Source organism: Aotus nancymaae, unplaced genomic scaffold (genome assembly GCF_030222135.1).
Source record: "Aotus nancymaae isolate 86718 unplaced genomic scaffold, 86718_ANA_hifiasm-v0.15.2.pri h1tg000008l, whole genome shotgun sequence".
Lineage (NCBI taxonomy): Eukaryota > Metazoa > Chordata > Mammalia > Primates > Aotidae > Aotus > Aotus nancymaae.
This window is the reverse complement of record NW_026988419.1, coordinates 33,441,534-33,451,453: the sequence shown is the minus strand read 5'-3', so window position 1 is coordinate 33,451,453 and position 9,920 is coordinate 33,441,534. Positions and strand designations below refer to the sequence as shown.

Below are 9,920 nucleotides of genomic sequence, written 5' to 3'. Positions count from 1 at the left end.
ACTTCAGTCTGAAAGATTTTTCCTGAACTCGACTTTTAATGGTTAGAAAGAGTTACAGAGAATGAGGCCATGAAAGGGAAAGAAAAGAGAAGTGTAGAATGGCAAAATGCTTTGTCTGCTCAAAATTTTATCTTCCAGCTGACGGAGATCATTGCATTTAGTTATATTTACAGAAGAGTCAGATTGAACTGTGCAGACCTATGCTAGGATTTAATCTAGACAGTGATTTACTCCTAAATTAGATGAATTTTCAGAACGGATGTATTTTCAATGTCTTAAGATAATGAAATCTTGCTTTTTCAAAATCACAGATATTGCACATAATATGCACTTTTCATAAACCGTAGTTTCTTTGTGATCTTTTAAAAACCTGCAGCTATATAGGAATATCTAATCAGTGATTAAAACAAAGGAAGTTGTTGCTGCTTTGTTTGACCTAACAGTAGAAGGACTCATCACACTGCGGTGCCTCATTCTTATAACGGACTGTGCGAGTTGGGTGTTTTCTCACCATTTTTTAAACATTTCCCTCCCCCTAGCACTTGTCCAGGTGCTCAGATTTCCTTCCAATGTCACAAAACACAAAATGGGTTGAACATCTGGCTCGTAAAAGTCCTTTTGAAGGCGAAGCAGAATGCCTCTCAGGTCAGAAGAAGATAATAGAAGAAAGCTATGCAGGATGATTCCTACCAGATATTGCTTGGGGCGCATCTCGTTCATTGCAAACCTGGAAAATTATTGTCCTTCCTGGACACTTAGCTGTCTGGTACTGTAATTGGAAAGTAGTCACAAACCAAGCATTCACCCAGAAAAAAAAAAAAAGGTGGAGGGAGTAAACATCCCTGTGCCCTAAACTTGCAGTCTTGAAAGGTGTAATAAGTATTTCATGCACACTGTTAGCTGGGTTTCTGTGAAGTTGTTTTTGATACAGTAACCATTTCAAAGATGAAAGTACTTAATGGCAAAAATATAAAGCTCAGAAAGCAAGAAAAATAAGGTTGAGGCCACTCACATGGATGAATGACAGACAAATTCTGTATTTGATAAATCCTATAAGGCTTGTTGAACTTGAGGCTGTAATATAATAAAAGTTTCTGCTAGTCACTACAAATTTTGTGTGGGAGCAATGGATTTTGCTGAGCCATCTATGTGTCAGCCAGCATGCAAGCCCTTTGAGAGCAGGAATCTTGTCTGTCTTGATCAACACTGGGTCCCTTTTGCCTGTCCCAAGGCTCTGCACCACACGGACCCTAAATAATTTGTTGAATGCTTTAAAGACCTGATTACCTAGCCTAAATCATTCTATCAATTGTCTGTGAAATATTTGCCAAAAATACATCTATCTATGAAATAGTTATTACTAAAATTTGACACACAAATACATAGCTTATTAACTATATTTTCCCCTTGGATGTATCTATGTTTTAATGGATACATTCAATTTACCTCTTCTATTCAAACAAGAAAGAAACAAAACAGATCTTTTCCCTTAGCCAAGACCTTCCAGAAGGATGTATTGCCTTCAGAATTATTAAGTAAATCTCTACTCTTTTGAGTTCAAATCCTGAACATGCAATTTAGCCAGAAAAGAAAAAACCATTGTCTAAATAATTAAAAGGGCAAAAAACAAACCAGGGCACCTATTGCCCAATAAAGCTCCAAGATGTGTTACAAACACATATTGAACCAGCACAAAGCCTGAGAAGAATCCAATAGCATCCACCACCAGGACAAGCTAGTCTCAGAGGAGGACAATTATCAAGTGTCCTCCTCAAGTGTCCTATCAATGTTTACCTCTCTGTTATTTAGTCCAATCAAGTATGAAGTCACCCCCGAAATACCATGATGCTCCCTCAGTGGCTCATCCATAGCCTCTGACTCTGCCCTCAGGAATTGTCCGACCCGAGGGACTCACTTTAACAGCTGTCTCTTACTCTGATTTAGTAACTTCACAGAGACACCACAAAGCACACAGCTCTGGTTTCATTCTTTTTTCTCTCTTCTTTTCTTCTCTTGCTCCCTTCCTCCTTCCTTTATTTCTCTTAATTTTTATGGCTCAAGGGTTAAAGCTATGCAGAAAGCAGAAGAGATACTAAAATAAAAAAGGAAGATAATTTGAGAAGAGTTTAATAACTGGGCTATTAACAATAGTAGTAGCAGTAGTAGCAGGAATAGTGCAGTACCCAGTATCTGGGCTGGGATCTAGGGATCTCACCACCCCTAGGCCTGAAGGGGCAAGGAAGAGGAGGAAAGTGAGACAGGATGGGCTGTGTGGGAAGGACCTCCTGACAGGAATGGAGCCCTTCCATTTGCTTTCAGAGACCCCACAGGGAGGGAGTCAGTGGAATAAATATCTTCTTCCTCCAGGTTCCTTCTAGTACTTCCCATTAACCTAAACCAAATGGAGGTCAGGGGGCAAGGGAGCCTGTTAGCATGTTCCACGCAGGTCTGACTCCCAAGGTACGGATTATGGCAGAAAGGGAGTGGAGAGAAGGTCTGCAGCAGTAAACAGAAGACGTTTGGTATCTACAATACCTTCATTCCCCAGACTTGATTTCTAGCTTGATGATGTAATTTGGATGTTTTTGAGCCAATTGTTTCCCTTCCTCAATTAGATTTCAGAGATTCTTTATTCTTCTGTGTGCTGACTATGTGGCCTATTTTATTTTAATTTCATAGACCCTGATTGCCTGCTTTCTAAACTCATGACTATTTCAAAAGTCACAAGCCAAAGTGCTCATTTAGAAAACCACTCTGGTATTTACTATCAGACAGAAAATGAAGGGTGTTTAAATATTCACTGTTAGGAATTTTAAAATCTAAGGTTACACACACACATACACACACACACACACTTTCCAGGGAGCCTACACTAAAGAGTAAAAACTAAAATCCCTCCATTAGCACTGAAATGCTAGTTTGTTTAAAGTTAACCTCATAATCGATTCTGTGCTAAAATTCATCCACAGTGGCTTATAGACTTTATGCAACAAGGACTTAAACCTGGAATGATACATGGAAATCAAACTTAAAAACCATAAAGAACATTTTACTTGCAAAGATTTTACATTGGCCACCTCTCTGCTCCAATAAATATCATAGCACAGGCAGAAACTCTTCCCTGCTCACCCTCATATGACCACAATAAAATTCCCCCAGTTTGTGTTTCCTATGAGAACTATCATCTGATGGTATGCAGCCAGAGAATCATAAGCATTGCTTTAAAATACAAAATTATTTCAAATCTTACACAGGCTATTTTTTTTCAATAATGCATCAGTTTATTTGAGTGGATTTTCAATCAAAACACCGCATCCCTCAGGCCGGCTATTTAGGATACCCTATTTTCCATGTGGAAAAGTCATCATGGCAGATCAAATCACCCAGTCAAGCATACCTCTCCAGCACTCCACATCCAAAGCAGCCATCGCCAGGGCTGAAGACAGATGCCAGTGGATGTCTCAAGACAAGTGAACGTAAATAAGTGGAGATACTTGGAGAGCAGATGTTTGACATTATCTCTTAATTTGCTCCACATATCTGTACTCAAACCAGAGCTTCTTGAAAGTAATTTAAGAAGTATCTGGTCCTCAATAATACCAGAAAAGGTGAGCAGCTGGCTCTTTAAAGCAGGTACATGTTACGTACTGCAGGATCAAGTTGCATTGCACTTAGAACTAAAGCTACTTTAGATACCTCCATGTTTGGTCAGGAATATCTTTAAAATAATGATTCTAAATAGCTCCCATTATACTTTGTTCTTATTGAATTTTATATGTTCTCTGTCTATTCATTTGATTCCTTATTGGGCAATCAGATAATAAGCTTTATTTTTTTAAGTTCCACCAGGTTCAACATGATGTGGTAAAAGGAAAATGACCCTTGGAGAGAGTACCTGACCCCTATGGTTCAGACAAGCAGTCAAGCTTGGAGACCCCACATGGAGGGAGCTGAGGGAATAAATACTTGATTTCATTCCCCTTCCTCCCTCTATTTGGCTTGAATTCCATTTTATTCACTTATCAGTCTTGTGGTCTTGGACAAATTTATTAGCCTCCCTTAACCTTGATTTTTTCCTTGTGCATTTAGAATGGTGATAATAAAAACCTATTCCACTGGGTTGCTGTAAGGATTAAATAAAAATGTAAATCCCTTAGGATGTCACCTCTAATACTTATTAAATAAACAGTAGTTCCTTCACATCCCTCTTCCCTCCCTTCCCCACTTTATCGAGCTTTTACTTCCAGGTAAAAGCAGCATTTACAAACAAGCTGGCAATCACAGAAATTTATCCTTCAAAAGGATCTTAAAGGTTACATCTTCTCCCTTTCAAACAGAAAAACTCTTTCCATTATCCCATCTTTGCTTCTAATATATGGAAAACTTGTTTTTAAATTAAGCTTACTCATACTGCTCTTATGTAACTTTAATTGTTAGAAAGCGATTTCTTATTTTGAACAGATGTCTACCTTCAGGAGACTTCTATCAACTGACTATACGCACAATGTCTAACTCTGCTATGGTATGAAACTCTTTCTGGGTTCAGAGGGATATATAGGGCTTAGGCCTTGTTTAGACATTGGGTAGCTTTGTGACCATAAATAAATAATCATATTCCCTGAGCCTCAATTGATGTAGGAAATGGGGACAATACCATCTGCCCAACCTCCTTCCATGGGCTCTTATGGACCCTACCTAACCACTCTGCTGTTTTCTTCTGTTTGGACCGTGCTTCAACATTTCTTTGCAGGACACCTTCAGTTCTTTCAGCAGTTTTTATGTGAAAGTTTTAAAGGACAAGGAAATATTTTCTAACAGAAACTCTTGAAGAAAAATGCCTAAAAAAATAGCAATAACCAGCAAGGACTTTCCAGACATTGGGCAGCATGGAAAATGCTGTGAATATGAGAATAAATGCTCAGGACAAAGAGGAGATAGTCCCAATATTACCAAGAAAATTTCACACCCTGCTGAGAGTGTGGCTGATTTAGAGAAGGCCTTTAGGTCCATCTAAGGAATTTACTTGAGATGCAGTACAAAATGGGGAAGTGTTTGAAGGTTTTGAAGCTGGCAGGGAGCATCATAAATGGGGCATTGAAGGAGAAGAAGGCCCAAGGTATGGGAAATGTGAAAGTCTAGAATTAGAGATGTCAAATATATATTGCACAGTAATACATGCATGAGCTGCTAAAGATCTGCACTGGTGTGGTGGTTATGGGATTAGATAAAGACACTCAAGAGATGGGTGAAGGGAACAGTTGGTAGGATGTGAGAGCTTCCTAGAGACAGAGGAGAAAATAAGAGGAAGCATGAAAGGCAACTCTGAGTTTTCACATCTACATGTCTAGGAGAACTGTGGATGCTTTGACCAGAGGCAGGAAAGATGTGAGAGAAAGAGACTTTCATGGAGTCCAGACCAGAGGTAGCAATTTCAGGACCGTCTGGGCAGGGATAACAGACACAGTGGAGGTAAAGCTGTGACTGGTCCTGCAGTTCTCTAACGAGTTCAGTTCCAGCTCAGCTCTCCAATGTGTCACAGGCACATCGGAGCAGATCGCCCAGTTTGGTTCCTGGGCCACTGCCGACTTGGTTTACATTAGTCTATTTGTCTTCTTCAGTTCACAGTACTTTTTCTGTATCTCCATTGTTGCACTTATTCTACAGTTTATAATTCTATGTGCTATTACAGTTATTCATGTTCACCTTATCCTCTCTACCAGACTGGAAGCTGATTAACATGCTCAACTCTTCTTGGTATCCTATAGTGTGTCTAGAAACGTGCTTGCACATAGCAGGTACTAATTAACATTTACAATAAATGAATGAATGAAGTATGAATGTGATCCAGGAGGCTTAATTGGCCACATGCTTGATGAGATCTTATGCTAAAAATGCAAACCAGGCAACACAGCGACATTGTAAGATTGGTGTGAGACCTGCCACCTCTACTCCAGGCACACAGCAATGAGTGATATGTATGAAAAAACTATTTAAAATAGAGAGTTCAAAACCAAAACCAAAAATTGTCTTGGATGAAAACGAAGTCATAATTGAAAGCAGTGAGCCAGAAGGGAGGCTGCAGGCCTGCTGAGCTCCAGGTACGGAAGCAGGCAGAGGCACCTGGAGGCCAGCCTTTGCACTATGTTGGGGCTAAAAGGGTTGCACACCAGGTGAAATGATGAGCCAGTGTTTCTTTTATATACTGTTGTGTAACAAGCTACCCCAAAGCTTAGTGGTATAAAGCAACACATTTTATTATGTCCATGGATTCTATAGGTCAGGAATTCAGAAAGGGCAAAGAGATGGTTCTTCTCTGTTCCCATGTCTGGGGCCTCAGATGGAACAACTTGAATGATTAGGAGTGACTTGAATGGCTGATGTTCAGAACAGCTGGGGCTGGAGAATTCATTTCCAGGATGGCTTCTTTACTCACATGTCAAGCCCAAGCTGGCATGGCTGAAGAATAGTCTCAAATGGAAGAGTAAACCTCACTACAAAATAGGGAAAGGCAGCAAGAAATGAGAAATGGACACACAAAATGCAGAAAAATGGGATATGCCACTGGTGGGAGTATAAATTAGTTCAATTCCCTGGAGAGAAATTTAGAAATATCTAGAGGAAATGAAAATTCATATCCTTTGTAACACAGCAATTCCATTTGTAGCAGAAGTCAGAACTTTTCTTTCACTTACAAAAATGTTTACTGTGTTCATTAGATATCGTTTTATAACAAAAACTACTATATTTCAATGGCATTCAAGAGGAAGCATTTATTGAGCTTGGGCATCCGTAGGTTGGCTAGAGGTTAGCTGATCTAGGGATAGTTCACACCCACCTGGGGATCAGCTGATACAGGCTGAAATCAGCCAGGCAGCCCAGTTCCGATCCGTGTATCACATCCTCCTCCTGAGCCTAGAGAATAGCCCAAGCATGTTCTGCTCAAGGCAATGTCAGAGACTCAAGAGCACCAGCACAATCACATAGGCACTTCTCCAGTCTTTGGTCACGTCATGCCTGCTAACATTTCATTGGCCAAAGCAAGTTACATGGCCAAACTCAAAGTCAAGAGACAGGAAAACATACTCTAGTGGAAGGAATCACAAAGTCACATGGCAAAGGATATGGAAATTGAGGCAATTAATGCAATCTACCACATTCACTACAGAATTGTTTGTAATAAGATAAACAGAGAGAACCTAAGTGTTCGTCAAAGGAGATGGATAGATAGATTGTGGTGGGGGTGCCATATAGTGCTCATCTATCAGAGCACTATATGGCAAAGAAAATGAATAAGCCAGGGCTACCTGCATCAACATGTATAAACCTATAAAACAAAATGTTGATAGCAAATGAAGTTGCAAAATGAAATGTAGAGCACAAATCAATTTACAGAAGGCTCTGAAGCAGGCTATAGTACATATTCTTTATGAATATATATGCATATCGTAATAGTAAAAGTGTAAAACATGGAGAAGAATGGTACACTAAGCCTCAGGATAGTGATTACCTCTGGAAAAAGAGAGAGAAAAATGGGATCATGGAGGGAGACAAAGTGCTTCAGGAATATCTGTGATATTTTATATCCTAATATAAAAGATGTGGATCAAACATGGGAAAATATTAACATCTGTTAAATCTGAATGCTGAAGTACACAGATCTTACTTACATTAGTCAGGAGCTTTGATGAGAAAAGGGTTACAAAGAGCCAAACAAAGAGTTTTTGGCCCTGGAGTAGGAAAAATTGTCTGCTACAAAACACCAGGAGGTTCTTTCTACTCTGTCTGCCTACCCTACTCCCAATATTTTGAAACTGCTTCAGATATGGATGCAAAGAAAATTAGACGAAAACAGATTAGTCAGAATGAGCAAACTCCATTCCATCTAATGCCAATCACTTGTGGGCTTGGGGTTTAAATCCCAGACACACAAACTATTGCTTGTTCTTGTGACATGTTTGCCTGTTTCATGAGTCAGCAAATCAAGTTACTGGGGCACAGAATCAAGGTGCCTTTGTTAAGAGGACTGAGCTTAAAGGGAGTTATTTCACTTACTTATTTTTTTCTTTTTAAATTAAACTTTTATCAGAACATCTCAGTCTCTTCTTCTCCTAGAGGAAATGAAAAGGACGATTATAGAAAGAAAATAACACCCAAATTTTGTTAGCAAACATTAGGAAAATTTTAAATCATGGCGAGGAAAAACTGCCAGATGGCCTGAAAGTAAATAATACTGTGCGTATGGGGGTTGGGAAGTAGGATGACGACTAAGCTCTTCGCTTTAAACATATGAGTAAAGCAAAAGCCAGAAAAAGAACATTGATTTTTAAGTAATATAAGGTTTGATACTTTTTTTTAGCAGAGTTAAATTTACTGTCATTTTATTTTTACTGTGTTACTTCCCTCTAAAAATGTTGTTTTGAAATTGAAATGTACGCATATGAAAAAGCATATGAAATTGTACAAGTATAACACAGGCTTTCTAGCTGGCTTTTGCTGTGGATCCATGAATGGCTGTGTTAATATGTATTAATGGTAAACAGATGACAAGTCTTTGAAATTGCCACTTAATTGAAGAAAATAGGATTGTTGGATGCAAGGCCACGAAGAGGCTAGCCTGCGTATTTTCCAAAGGCACTCAGCCTGAAATGAATATCCTTACCAATTTGCAATGTTGCATTCAACATTAATCTGAACAGTTTTTCTACGGAATAAGTTTAGAGTTATTACCTGCAATTCTGAAGTTGCTTTACGGTAGTTATTCAAGGAAAAATCTCCCTTCCCTCTTCTTATTCTCCTTCCTAGTTACTGATTAAATAGTTCTACTTCCAAAGTACATCCTGAATTTTTCCACTTCTCTGCATCTTCATGGCCACCCCTTCCCACCTTCCTTCAAGCTACTCTCAGTGTGAGGGCAATTGCTCCCCAGCAGGTCTCCCGGGGCCACTCTATAGTTCTGTACACCGCAGCAAGAGCCATCCTTCTAAAATATAAAGCTGGTCCTTTGAAAAACTCCTTCCTTCTCTTGCTTCCTATTGCCCTTAAAATCCTTACTATGGCTGAAAAGATTCCACCTCCCTGCTGCAGACCCCACCCCCTCTCTCTCCTGATAGCCCTACCACTGCGTGGTTTTTCTTTTTAAGTTAAAATGTACTCACAGTAGAAAGTCAAAAGATTCTGCAAACTTCATTATGCCCCATCTGAGGAAATGTCACATCCTCGCTTCTGTCTCCCCAGAGGCTACCACTTGCAGCTAGTCAGCTGATTCTTTGGGATTTTGCCCACACATCTCTAAATACCATGCTTTGAAGGCTACTTTTATTTTTAAGCTTCTCCTGTTGGGTCCTTACTGTGGAAGATGACAATGCAACCTCCTACGTTGCTCTTCCACGTTCTCCCCTAACAACCCCTTCCCCATGCCTATATCTTCAATATCTTCAAATAGTCACCTGATCACTGAGGTTAGAGCAATACCCTGTGTTTGCATTATTTTGACTAAGCAAACATTTTTACAGCTGAGCCATGTAGTATCAAAGGTTACTCTTCTCTTCCTGAATAACTTTTTTCCCCAAAAGTTAATAATTGTCCTTTTCTCTCTCATTGGCTTGATTTTCTTATCACGAAGTTAACCTTAAACTTTCCTGCAGGTGTGTACACCTTCTCCATCCTCTCAAACATGTCCATGACAATTTTTATCTTTTTAAATCTCCCTTGCCCATACCTCTACATCTGGCGAGCAGCTGTCATCCTGGGATCTGTCTTTATCATGACTTTAGTGGAATTTTAGAAGAAAGCCAAGTGGTGCGTGTGTCCCATTTGCCATCTTTACCCAAACTTCCTAGTGTTCTTTCAGATATTTTCAAATGTGCCTCAGTGCCTTTAAATAGGCTGTTTTCCTTCCTCACATCCCGTCCTTGTCTTTG

At 39.5% G+C, this 9,920-nt stretch overlaps 1 long non-coding RNA gene across 1 annotated transcript; it reads right to left on the bottom strand.

The window, feature by feature from the left end:
- Positions 1-6,236: 6,236 nt before the first annotated feature.
- LOC105731461 (uncharacterized) lies at positions 6,237-9,422 on the bottom strand. The gene is made up of 3 exons (XR_001110738.2): positions 9,156-9,422; positions 8,053-8,108; positions 6,237-6,491 (listed from the first exon to the last, which is right to left on the bottom strand). It is a non-coding gene; the product is annotated as an uncharacterized LOC105731461 (long non-coding RNA).
- Positions 9,423-9,920: the final 498 nt, after the last annotated feature.